The sequence below is a fragment of the Ranitomeya imitator genome, chromosome 4 (assembly GCF_032444005.1).
Source record: "Ranitomeya imitator isolate aRanImi1 chromosome 4, aRanImi1.pri, whole genome shotgun sequence".
NCBI lineage: Eukaryota > Metazoa > Chordata > Amphibia > Anura > Dendrobatidae > Ranitomeya > Ranitomeya imitator.
In genome coordinates, this window is record NC_091285.1 from 396,291,058 (window position 1) to 396,304,699 (window position 13,642).

The 13,642-nt window shown below is 44.5% G+C and overlaps 1 long non-coding RNA gene across 1 annotated transcript in view; it reads left to right on the forward strand.

Moving 5' to 3' along the window:
- Positions 1–345: 345 nt before the first annotated feature.
- LOC138674140 (uncharacterized) overlaps positions 346–13,642 on the forward strand; it is a 73,233-nt gene continuing 59,936 nt past the window's right edge. Inside the window, exon 1 of the long non-coding RNA XR_011320505.1 lies at positions 346–463. This is a non-coding gene — a long non-coding RNA (uncharacterized lncRNA). The remainder of the gene's footprint in view (positions 464–13,642) is intronic.

Sequence of the window (13,642 nt, forward strand, 5' to 3'; positions counted from 1 at the left end):
CTAATAATATATTTTTCAGATGGCCATAGATTACTCTTATACAACCAAAAATGTTGTATTCATTCCTATTTCCTCTGTCAGAGTGCTGTCCGATTGGCCTACCCTAAAAACTTCAATGTTCACGTAAGCTTCCTCAAAGGTTTCAGAGACTTTGCAAAATTACAATGTGTTAGTTAATGTTATCTGAAGCAAGCAGTAAAATGCAAATATGTAAAATGGGATTTTCCGCTGCATTTATATAGTGAAGTATTTCCTCATAGCTCATAGTGGAGGAAACACCTTAACCTACTTGGAGCAGTGTTTACTAGGATCAGTGACAGGTCAAAATCCAGACAAGTTAGAATATCTGCACACAAGCAATACAAGTAAGGACTCGCTCACACTGGCGAGTAGCAGCCGATGATGCTGTCATGCGAAAGAATCAGATGCTATATGCAAATCACCCTCGGCTCAAACTCTAAAGGTACCTTCACGCATAACGATTTCATTAAGGGCACGTTCACACTAGGCGTTTTTTGCTGCATTTTTGAGCATTTTTTGCTGAGTTTTGGCATGCTAGAGTTGTCTCTTGTGCATGCTGATAAAGTTTAGTTAAAAAAAAAAATCCTATTCTATAAAATCAAGTTTTGGCACAAAAAATGCAGCAAAACCTGATACTTGCGTTTTTGGTGCTTTTTTCAGTGTTTTTCACCACCCATTCATTTCAATTTGTGAAAAACGCTGAAAAAAAAGCTGAAAGAAATGACATGCTCCATTATGCAAAAAAACATGCAAAGCACAAAATTCTGATGATAAAAAAGCTCAATGTGTGTATGAGACTTCTGAACACTCATAGACTTTGCTGGTACTGTAAAATGCAGGTGAAAAATTGCATTAACCTTAACCTTAAAGCACACTTTACAGCCTTTTTTACACACTGTATGTCCTTAAATGTATTGCAGACCAGTGGTGGTCTGAGTCCTGGAGATTCTGACCTACAGCGCAAAACACTGTTCTAAAGCACTTACTTCAGGAGGCAGAAGCTCAGCTCCTGCAGGAGCACGTGCATAAATCTATGTATGCTCAACAGAAAGCTGAGGACATACAAAATAGAAAACCATTGTAAAGTGTACGAACAGTTGAGAGAGAACCTGTCAGCAGGATTTAGCAATATAAAGTAAAGTTATTACCAAAATGGTGCTGTTATACTACTTAAACTGATACCACTGGGGTAGGGTCATCTTCCGCTTCTCCGCTCTACAGTACAGCCAGTCTTCTGTCTTGCTTTGACAGGAGTGACCTGCCTCCTATTAAAAATTCAGCAGTGCCGTCATTGTGGTGAGCGGTGCTTATGCAGTGTGATTCCATGGTGATCAATCTGCACATGCTCCACTTCCAGTGTCATTTTATTGAAGACCTGAAAACCAGCAATGGACTCACACTGCGCACGCACCACCCACCCAAATGATGGCAGTGGTAGCGTGGAATTTAAACAAGGAGGCAGGTCACTTAATAATTAGTGACCTGTCATAGCAGCACAGGAGACTGGCGGTTTGACAGAGGAGTAGAAGAAGACCCAACCACTAGTCCTTCCCTGATGCACAGATATATCATTAGAAGAAAAATTTAGACCCTGTTTAACAAACAAATACCAGAGATCTAATTCCTTCACCAAAGATATCAATTTAATTAGCATAACAGTGCCAATATGGCCATATCTTTACTTTATATTGATAAATCCTGCTGATAGATTCTTTTACGCTTCCCTTAGTGGCAATTGTAGGTGACCAACATGGCATCTCCTCAATCTATGTCTACTGCATGTAGGGAATTTAAAGCTTTGTACCATAAAATTTCAGCTCTAACCTTTAAAAAGATATAGTAAGCAAGACACATTAAATATCAGTAGTAGAGATAAGCAGAGGATTGATTTTGAGTCGAATTTCCTGAAGTCCTAGGTTTAACACAAATTCAAACATTTTGAATTTGTATTACCAAACTGAGGAGAACCCCAAATAAACCCTCACTAGGAAGCCTAAAATTTAACTTTTATTATTAGCAGTACTAAAAATTAACTAAAGGGTATAAAATATGTCCCTAATCTGCCTACATTTGTTTGAATTTAAGCGCTCACTGATCTCTTTCTTATACGTGATAGGTAGCACCCCGGAGTGCCAACCATTATCTGGTAGGACATAGACAGGTAGCACACTACTCCCCCCCAACATGTCACCACATTGGAGGCGTCATCAGGGGATGGGACACTGAATGGTGGCCGTCCAGACAAGCCATCTATATATACAATGGGTACGGAAAGCATTCAGACTCCTTTAAATTTTTCACTCTTTGTTTCATTGCAGCCATTTGGTAAATTTAAAAAAAAAATTTTTTTTCACATTAATGTACACTCTGCACCCCATCTTGACTGAAAAAACAGAAATGCAGACATATTTGCAAATTTATTAAAATGAAAAAATGAAATATCACATGGTCATAAGTATTCAGACCCTTTGCTCAGTATTGAGTATAAGCACCCTTTTGAGCTAGAACAGCCATGAGTCTTCTTGGAAATGATGCAACAAGTTTTTCACACCTGGTTTTGGTAATCCTCTACCTTGCAGATCCTCTCCAGTTGTTATTTTAGCTGTGTGCTTAGGGTCATTGTCTTGTTAGAAGTTGAATCTTCGGCAAAGTCTGAGATCCAGAGCACTCTGGATGAGGTTTTCATCCAGGATATCTCTGTACATGGCCGCATTCCTGTTTCTTCAATGACAACCAGTCATCCTGTGCCTGCAGCTGAAAAACACCCCCATAGCATGATGCTGCCACCACCATGTTTCACTCTTGGGAGTGTATTGGGCAGGTGTTGAGCAGTGCCTGGTTTTCTCCACACATACTGCTTAGAATTATCACCAAAAAGGTCTATCTTTATCTCATCAGACCAGAGAATCTTATTTCTCATAGTCTGGGAGTCCTTCATGTGTTTTTAACACACTCTATGCGGTCTTTCATATGTCTTGCACTGAGGAGAGGCTTCTGTCGGGCCACTTTACTATAAAGGCTCGACTGGTGAGGGCTGCAGTCATAGTTGACTTTGAGGATCTTTCTCCCATCTCCCTACTGGGAGCTCAGCCACAGTCATCTTGGGGTTCTTCTTTACCTCTCTCACCAAGGCTCTCCTCCCATGATTGCTCAGTTTGACTGGATGGCCAGGTCTAGGAAGACTTTTGGTGGTCCAAAACTTCTTCCATTTAAGGATTATGGAGGCCACTGTTGTAACCTTGGCCAGATTTGTGCCTTGTCACAATTCTGTCTCTCAGCTCCTTAGCCAGTTCCTTTGACCTCATGATTCTTATTTGGTCTGACATGCACTGTGAGCTGTGAGGTTTTATATAGACAGGTGTGTGCCTTTCCAAATCAAGTCATATCAGTCTAATTAAACACAGATGGACTCCAATGAAGGAGTAGAACCATCTCAAGGAATATCACAAGGAAATGGACAGCATGTGACTTAAATATGAGTGTCTGAGCAAAGGGTCTGAATACGTATGACCATGTGATATTTCAGTTTTTCTTTTTTAATAAATTTGCAAAAGTTACTACATTTCTGTTTTTTTCAGTCAAGATGGGGTGCAGAGTGTATATTAATGAGAAAAAAAAGCTTTTTTAAATTTACCATATAGCTGCAATGAAACAAAGTGTGAAAAATTTAAAGGGGGTCTGAATACTTTCCGTAGCCACTGTAAGTATATTAGTTGTTCGCATCATAATGAATATCTCTTTATTTTATTCAATACACAATTAGTAGTAGGGGAAAACCAGTAGTCTTGAATACCAACGTCACAGGTTCCTGATATCGAACATACGTTATTAATAAACCATCTCCATAAGTGGAACATGTTACATTAGAGTTGAGCGACCTTGACCTTTTTAGAGTCGAGCCGGGTTTCGCGAAACCCGACTATCTCAAAAGTCGGGTCGAGTGAAATCGGCCGATTATGACGTAAAGTCGGGATCGACCGAAACACGAAACCCAATGCAAGTCAATGGGGCAGCATAGTCGGCAGTGAGTGGGGGCCAGGAAAACACCTAGAGTGCCCATTTTAATGTCAAAACCATCCATTCTTCTTAATGAAGCTTGTCAAGCGTAATTTACCTTATAATAATTGGAAGGCATTTGAAATTGGGGGTCATTTGGCTAAAGTTGTGGTGGGTAGGGCTGGTTCAAGTAATTAGTGGGCCCAGGAAATCTGGACCACGTCACGGCAGTGGGGCAGGGAGAGGTAAGTATTTCAACTTTGCAAGTGCTGTGAACCTGAGCAAGCAGGGGGGGCCCACTCGTTGGCATTGGCACTGGCACAGGGCCCCTCAAAGTACAGCGGTGTGTTTGCACGGCGGGGGCGCCTCCCACCGGCAGCAACACTTTTGCGTACTATGAGAGGCCCTGTGCCAGTGACGTCGCCAACTAGTATTCCTCCCCCCACCTGATGAAGGAACCTGCACTTTCATCTGCACCTTCCTCTTTGTCCCCGTGTAAGGTGGTATGGTATGCGGGAAGAGCAACCTGACTTTCAGCAGGGTCACAATGTTGTTGTGTAGCGTGCACGGGGAATGTTGCGTTATGGGTCAATGTACCAGCAGACTCATCTATCACTGGCTGGGCAATGGGCAGGATGAGGAGGAAACACAGATATAGGCCCAAAGAATAAAGTTGGCTAAATGCAGTTCAAAATTGGTAACACAGGAATAACCAGGGGGCATTGCAGTGGAGGACAACTGGAATGAGAGGCTGACACAGAGAGTAGGCCCAAATCAGTAAGTAGTCGAAATGCAGTTCAAAATTGGCAACCGTAGTAAACAGGCGGCACAGCTTTGTTCAGTGGAGGAGAACAGCAAGGAGTGGCAGACACCGATAGTAGGCCCCAACCCAACTAGTAGGCCAAATGCAGTCTAACATTAACAACTACTTAACGAGCGCCTGAAAACGGAATTTCAGGACAGGAAACAAGGAGAACAGCAAGGAGCGGCAGACACTGTTAGTAGGCCCCAAACCAACTAGTACGCCAAATGCAGTTGTTCCATTTAACCACAATTTAACGAGAGCCTGAAGATAGAAGCTCAGGAAAGGCAACCTGGAGAACACCTTGGAGTGGAACACACCATCTCTCTCCACCCCATACCCATTTTGTAGGCCTAATGCAGTGTAGTTTTCTACAACTACTAAACGAGAGTCGGAAGACCGAAGCAATGGCAAGGAAACCTGGGAAACACCTTGGAGTGTAACACACCATCTCTCTCCACCCGATACCCATTTTGTAGGCCTAATGCAGTGTAGTTTTCTACAACTACTAAACGAGAGTCGGAAGATCGAAGCAATGGCGAGGAAACCTGGAGAACACCTTGGAGTGTAACACACCATCTCTCTCCACCCCATAGCCAATTTGGAGGCCTAATGCAGCGTAGTTTCCAACAACTACTAAATGAGAGCATTAAGATCGAAGCTCTGGAAAGGCAACCTGGAGAACACCTTGGAGTGTAACACACCATCTCTCTCCACCCGATACCCATTTTGTAGGCCTAATGCAGTGTAGTTTTCTACAACTACTGAACGAGAGTCGGAAGACCGAAGCAATGGCAAGGAAACCTGGGGAACACCTTGGAGTGTAACACACCATCTCTCTCCACCCGATACCCATTTTGTAGGCCTAATGCAGTGTAGTTTTCTACAACTACTAAACGAGAGTCGGAAGACCGAAGCAATGGCAAGGAAACCTGGGGAACACCTTGGAGTGTAACACACCATCTCTCTCCACCCGATACCCATTTTGTAGGCCTAATGCAGTGTAGTTTTCTACAACTACTAAACGAGAGTCGGAAGACCGAAGCAATGGCAAGGAAACCTGGGGAACACCTTGGAGTGTAACACACCATCTCTCTCCACCCGATACCCAATTTGTAGGCCTAATGCAGTGTAGTTTTCTACAACTACTACACGAGAGTCGGAAGACCGAAGCAATGGCAAGGAAACCTGGGGAACACCTTGGAGTGTAACACACCATCTCTCTCCACCCGATACCCATTTTGTAGGCCTAATGCAGTGTAGTTTTCTACAACTACTAAACGAGAGTCGGAAGACCGAAGCAATGGCAAGGAAACCTGGGGAACACCTTGGAGTGTAACACACCATCTCTCTCCACCCGATACCCATTTTGTAGGCCTAATGCAGTGTAGTTTTCTACAACTACTAAACGAGAGTCAGAAGACCGAAGCAATGGCAAGGAAACCTGGGGAACACCTTGGAGTGTAACACACCATCTCTCTCCACCCGATACCCATTTTGTAGGCCTAATGCAGTGTAGTTTTCTACAACTACTAAACGAGAGTCGGAAGACCGAAGCAATGGCAAGGAAACCTGGGGAACACCTTGGAGTGTAACACACCATCTCTCTCCACCCCATACCCAATTTGTAGGCCTAATGCAGCCTACTTTCCGACAACTACTAAACGAGAGCATGAAGATCGAAGCTCAGGAAAGGCAACCTGGGGAACACCTTGGAGTGTAACACACCCTCTCTCTACACCACGGAAGGGCTGATTCTTAGGAAGGAAGGCTGTCGGAAAGAAGCAGGGCGCGTCCGAGGGTGATTATATTCTTATTAGGTATATACTCACCCTCGGACGCGCCCTGCTTCTTTATTTGTAATGAATGTTTATTTGCAATGTGGTTTTGACTTACTCTATTTTTTTGGTAAATAATGATTTTATTATTTTCATTGTTTTGCATCTTCTTGGCAATAATATAAAGAAGACGCGACAGGACAACACTCGGTGGATGCCATATCTGTGTTTTAAATTGAAAAAAACTTTCAGTTAACTACTTGCAGGAGAAAGTTATTGTAGCTGGTGGCCAATTTTAGTACTGTACCAGATTTTTGTTGTATGTGTTTGTTTTTAATGTTAAAATGTCTGCATTTGATATCTCTCCAGTATTTTCTTTTTTATAAGCAAAATACTTATTTTTATATTTTCTGATGTTGGTTCAAGGGGTACACGGGCAGCAGTAGACAGGTCAGTGGAGGCCTAGTGGAAGGAGGGACCGCAGACAGGCTTTGAAGGCCTAACATAATAAATTGGGCTGGCTGTAGGCAATTTAAAATTGGTTCCAGGGGAACACGGGCAGCAGTGGCCTGGTCAGTGTAGTAGTAGTGGAAAGAACGGGCCGCAGACAGGCTTCGAAGGCCTAACATAACAAAAATTGGGATGTAGGCAATTTACAATTGGTTCCAGGGGAACACGGACAGCAGTAGACAGGTCAGTGGAGGCCTAGTGGAAGGAGGGACCGCAGACAGGCTTCGAAGGCCTAACATAATAAATTGGGCTTGCTGTCGGCAATGTTAAATTGGTTCCAGGGGAACACGGGCGGCAGTAGCCAGCTCAGTGTAGTAGTAGTGGAAAGAACGGGCCGCAGACAGGCTTCGAAGGCCTAACATAACAAAAATTGGGCTGTAGGCAATTTAAAATTGGTTCCAGGGGAACACGGGCAGCAGTAGACAGGTCAGTGGAGGCCTAGTGGAAGGAGTGACCGCAGACAGGCTTCGAAGGCCTAACATAAGAAAAATGTCAATACAATGGTATTGACAGTGCCAGGCATTGAAGGATGTCAGCGCATAGACTAATCATTGGTGGAGCTGTGAGAGAAAATTTTGCAAGTGGTAGAGCACTGTTTGAGCTGGGGGGGGGACTGTCTTGTGGCCGGCGGTACAGGCCCAGGGCCCCTCATATTACAACGGTGTGTCTGACGTTGGGTGCGCACGACCACCGCCAGACAATTTATTGTACTATGAGGGACCTAGTGGCAGTGCCGTCGACCAAAAGCGGGCACACCCACCTCCTCAGACAAACAGTACTCTCACGGGTGCTGGCGCCAAGTGGCGATACCACGGCCCCGTGTGGGGACTTTGGCCATTTAGGGAGGTGTTAACATGTCGGATGCTGGACAATCAGGTGCTGCAAATTACGAGATTGGAAAAGTCGTTCAGAATAGTCCACAGGCAAGACCTTTACATAGGAAAGCTAGGTGTCAGCCGGGCAAGGTGGGGCAAAAGATTTCGAAATCCAGTTGTGGTTCATTTTAATGAAGGTTAGATCATCTACATTTTGGGTAGCCAGAGGAGTCCTTTTTTCTGTTAGTATTGAACCTGCAGCACTGAATACTCTTTCTGATAGGACACTAGCTGCCGGGCAAGCAAGCTCCTGCAATGCATATTCTGCCAATTCTGGCCAGGTGTCTAATTTTGATGCCCAGTAATCAAATGGGAATGACGGTTGAGGGAGAACGTCGATAAGGGATGAAAAATAGTTAGTAACCATACTGGACAAATGTTGTCTCCTGTCACTTTAAATTGATGCTGCAGTACCTGTCCTGTCTGCGGTCATAGCAAAATCACTCCACAACCTGGTCAGAAAACCCCTCTGGCCAACGCCACTTCTGATTTCTGCCCCTCTAACACCTCTGGTCTGCTGGCCCCTGCAGCTCGTGTTAGAACGATCACGGACGCTGTGTGCAGGGAATGCCAGAAGCAAACAGTCAACAAGAGTTGATTGTTTGGTTGCTAATATTAGTTCCAAGTTCTCATGTGGCATTATATTTTGCAATTTGCCTTTATAGCGAGGATCAAGGAGGCAGGCCAACCAGTAATCGTCATCGTTCATCATTTTTGTTATGCGTGTGTCCCTTTTGAGGATACGCAAGGCATAATCCGCCATGTGGCCCAAAGTTCCAGTTCTCAAATCTGTGGTTGTGCTTGGTTGAGGGGCAGTTTCAGGCAAATCCACGTCACTTGTGTCCCTCCAAAAACCAGAACCCGGCCTTGCCGCGCCAACAATTTCCACTGGCCCCGGAAAAGCTTCCTCATTAAAAATATAATCATCCCCATCATCCTCCTCGTCCTCCTCCTCCTGTTCGCCCGCTACCTCGTCCTGTACACTGCCCTGGCCAGACAATGGCTGACTGTCATCAAGGCTTTCCTCTTCCTCAGCTGCAGACGCCTGATCCTTTATGTGCGTCAAACTTTGCATCAGCAGACGCATTAGGGGGATGCTCATGCTTATTATGGCGTTGTCTGCACTAACCAGCCGTGTGCATTCCTCAAAACACTGAAGGACTTGACACATGTCTTGAATCTTCGACCAATGCACACCTGACAACTCCATGTCTGCCATCCTACTGCCTGCCCGTGTATGTGTATCCTCCCACAAAAACATAACAGCCCGCCTCTGTTCACACAGTCTCTGAAGCATGTGCAGTGTTGAGTTCCACCTTGTTGCAACGTCTATGATTAGGCGATGCTGGGGAAGGTTCAAAGAACGCTGATAGGTCTGCATACGGCTGGAGTGTACGGGCGAACGGCGGATATGTGAGCAAAGTCCACGCACTTTGAGGAGCAGGTCGGATAACCCCGGATAACTTTTCAGGAAGCACTGCACCACCAGGTTTAAGGTGTGAGCCAGGCAAGGAATGTGTTTCAGTTGGGAAAGGGAGATGGCAGCCATGAAATTCCTTCCGTTATCACTCACTACCTTGCCTGCCTCAAGATCTACAGTGCCCAGCCACGACTGCGTTTCTTGCTGCAAGAACTCGGACAGAACTTCAGCGGTGTGTCTGTTGTCGCCCAAACACTTCATAGCCAATACAGCCTGCTGACGTTTGCCAGTAGCTGCCCCATAATGGGAGACCTGGTGTGCAACAGTGGCAGCTGCGGATGGAGTGGTTGTGCGACTGCGGTCTGTGGACGAGGTCTCGCTTCTGCAGGAGGGCGAGGAGGAGGAGGAGGCGGTGCGAACGGCTACAGCCAACTGTTTCCTAGACCGTGGGCTAGGCAGAACTGTCCCAAACTTGCTGTCCCCTGTGGACCCTGCATCCACCACATTTACCCAGTGTGCCGTGATGGACACGTAACGTCCCTGGCCATGCCTACTGGTCCATGCATCTGTTGTCAGGTGCACCTTTGTGCTCACAGATTGCCTGAGTGCATGGACGATGCGCTCTTTAACATGCTGGTGGAGGGCTGGGATGGCTTTTCTGGAAAAAAAGTGTCGACTGGGTAGCTCGTAGCGTGGTACAGCGTAGTCCATCAGGGCTTTGAAAGCTTCGCTTTCAACTAACCGGTAGGGCATCATCTCTAACGAGATTAGTCTAGCTATGTGGGCGTTCAAACCCTGTGTACGCGGATGCGAGGCTAAGTACTTCCTTTTTCTAACCATAGTCTCATGTAGGGTGAGCTGGACTGGAGAGCTGGAGATCGTGGAACTAGCGGGGGTGCTGGTGGACATGGCAGACTGAGAGACGGTGGGAGATGGTATTGTTGCCGCCGGTGCCCTAGATGCAGTGTTTCCTACTACGAAACTGGTGATTCCCTGACCCTGACTGCTTTGGCCTGGCAAAGAAACCTGCACAGATACTGCAGGTGGTGCAGAAAATGGTGGCCCTACACTGCCGGAAGGGATGTTGCGTTGATGACTAGATTCATTGGCCGAGGGTGCTACAACCTTAAGGGACGTTTGGTAGTTAGTCCAAGCTTGCAAATGCATGGTGGTTAAATGTCTATGCATGCAACTTGTATTGAGACTTTTCAGATTCTGCCCTCTGCTTAAGGTAGTTGAACATTTTTGACAGATGACTTTGCGCTGATCAATTGGATGTTGTTTAAAAAAATGCCAGACTGCACTCTTTCTAGCATCGGATACCTTTTCAGGCATTGCAGACTGAGCTTTAACCGGATGGCCACGCTGTCCTCCAACAGGTTTTGACTTTGCCACGCGTTTTGGGCAAGATACGGGCCCGGCAGATGGAACCTGTTGCGATGTTGATGCCTGCTGCGGCCCCTCCTCCTCCGCTTCAGAACTGCTGCCGCCTGCACCCTGTTCCCCCAATGGCTGCCAATCGGGGTCAAGAACTGGGTCATCTATTACCTCTTCTTGTAGCTCGTGTGCAACTTCGTCTGTGTCACCGTGTCGGTCGGTGGTATAGCGTTCGTGATGGGGCAACATAGTCTCATCAGGGTCTGATTCTTGATCAGCACCCTGCGAGGGCAATGTTGTGGTCTGAGTCAAAGGACCAGCATAGTAGTCTGGCTGTGGCTGTGCATCAGTGCACTCCATGTCAGATTCAACTTGTAATGGGCATGGACTGTTAACTGCTTCACTTTCTAAGCCAGGGACGGTATGTGTAAAGAGCTCCATGGAGTAACTCGTTGTGTCGCCTGCTGCATTCTTCTCTGTTGTTGTTTTTGCTGAAGAGGACAAGGAAGCGACTTGTCCCTGACCGTGAACATCCACTAACGACGCGCTGCTTTTACTTTTACCAGTTTCACGAGAGGAGGCAAAAGAGCTAGAGGCTGAGTCAGCAAGATAAGCCAAAACTTGCTCTTGCTGCTCCGGCTTTAAAAGCGGTTTTCCTACTCCCAGAAAAGGGAGCGTTCGAGGCCTTGTGTAGCCAGACGACGAACCTGGCTCCACAGCTCCAGACTTAGGTGCAATATTTTTTTTCCCACGACCACCTGATGCTCCACCACTACCACTACCCTCATTACCAGCTGACAATGAACGCCCCCGGCCACGACCTCTTCCACCAGACTTCCTCATTGTTTTAAAAACGTTACCAAACTAACGGTATTTGTTGCTGTCACACAACTTACACGGTGAGAAATAACTTCAGTATGATTTAGCTACCCCTTTACAGGTGGGTGAGACCACAACGAAAATCAGGCACAATGTTACACACTCTGTTGTTGGTGGCAACAAATGAGAGAGATGCCACACACGCAGGACTGTCACTGAAGCGCAAATGTAAATATTAATCTCCCACTGATTTGTTTTGTTTTTTTTAAAAGGGAGACTTTAGAAAAAAAAAATAATAAAAAAAAATGATTTTTTAAGGAAGAATTTATAAACCAAATAAAATTAAATGATTGTTTCAGGGAGAATTTAGAAAACAAATAAAAAAAAAAAAAGGCTTTCTATGGCCCACTGAGTGAGAGAGGAAGCACACAGGAGTCAGGAGTGGCACACAAGCCCAGAGGCCAATATTTATCTCCCACTGATTGATTTAGTGATTTTTTCAGGTAGATTTTGGAACCCAAATCAAGCAAAAAAATAAATAGGCTTTCTATGGCCCACAATTGGAGAGAGAGAGAGAGATGGCACACCCAGGAGTCAAGACTGGCACACAAGCAGAAAGGGCAATATTAATCTCCCACTGATTTGATTTTTTTTTTTTTTCAGGGAGACTTTAGAAAAAAAAAATACAAAAAAATGAATTTTTCAGGAAGAATTTAGAAACAAAATAAAATAAAATGATTGTTTCAGGGAGAATTTAGAAAACAAATTAAAAAAAAATAGGCTTTGTAGGGCCCACTGAGTGAGAGAGGACGCACACAGGAGTCAGGAGTGGCACACAAGCCCAGAGGCCAATATTTATCTCCCACTGATTGATTTAGTGATTTTTTCAGGTAGATTTTGGAACCCAAATCAAGCAAAAAAATTAATAGGCTTTCTATGGCCCACAATTGGAGAGAGAGAGATGGCACACCCAGGAGTCAAGACTGGCACACAAGCAGAAAGGGCAATATTAATCTCCCACTGATTTGATTTTTTATTTTTTTTTTTCAGGGAGACTTTAGAAAAAAAAATACAAAAAAAATGATTTTTTCAGGAATAATTTAGAAACCAAATAAAATAAAATGATTTTTTCAGGGAGAATTTAGAAAACAAATAAAACAAAAAATAGGCTTTCTAGGGCCCACTGAGTGAGAGATGACGCACACAGGAGTCAGGAGTGGCACACAAGCCCAGAGGCCAATATTTATCTCCCACTGATTGATTTCGTGATTTTTTCAGGTAGATTTTGGAACCCAAATCAAGCAAAAAAATAAATAGGCTTTCTATGGCCCACAATTGGAGAGAGAGAGAGAGAGATGGCACACCCAGGAGTCAAGACTGGCACACAAGCAGAAAGGGCAATATTAATCTCCCACTGATTTGATTTTTTTTTTTTTTTCAGGGAGACTTTAGAAAAAAAAAATACAAAAAAATGAATTTTTCAGGAAGAATTTAGAAACAAAATAAAATAAAATGATTGTTTCAGGGAGAATTTAGAAAACAAAAAAAAAAAAAAAAGGCTTTGTAGGGCCCACTGAGTGAGAGAGGACGCACACAGGAGTCAGGAGTGGCACACAAGCCCAGAGGCCAATATTTATCTCCCACTGATTGATTTAGTGATTTTTTCAGGTAGATTTTGGAACCCAAATCAAGCAAAAAAATTAATAGGCTTTCTATGGCCCACAATTGGAGAGAGAGAGATGGCACACCCAGGAGTCAAGACTGGCACACAAGCAGAAAGGGCAATATTAATCTCCCACTGATTTGATTTTTTTTTTTTTTCAGGGAGACTTTAGAAAAAAAAAATACAAAAAAATGAATTTTTCAGGAAGAATTTAGAAACAAAATAAAATAAAATGATTGTTTCAGGGAGAATTTAGAAAACAAATAAAAAAAAATAGGCTTTGTAGGGCCCACTGAGTGAGAGAGGACGCACACAGGAGTCAGGAGTGGCACAGAAGGCCAGAGGCCAATATTTATCTCCCACTGATTGATTTAGTGATTT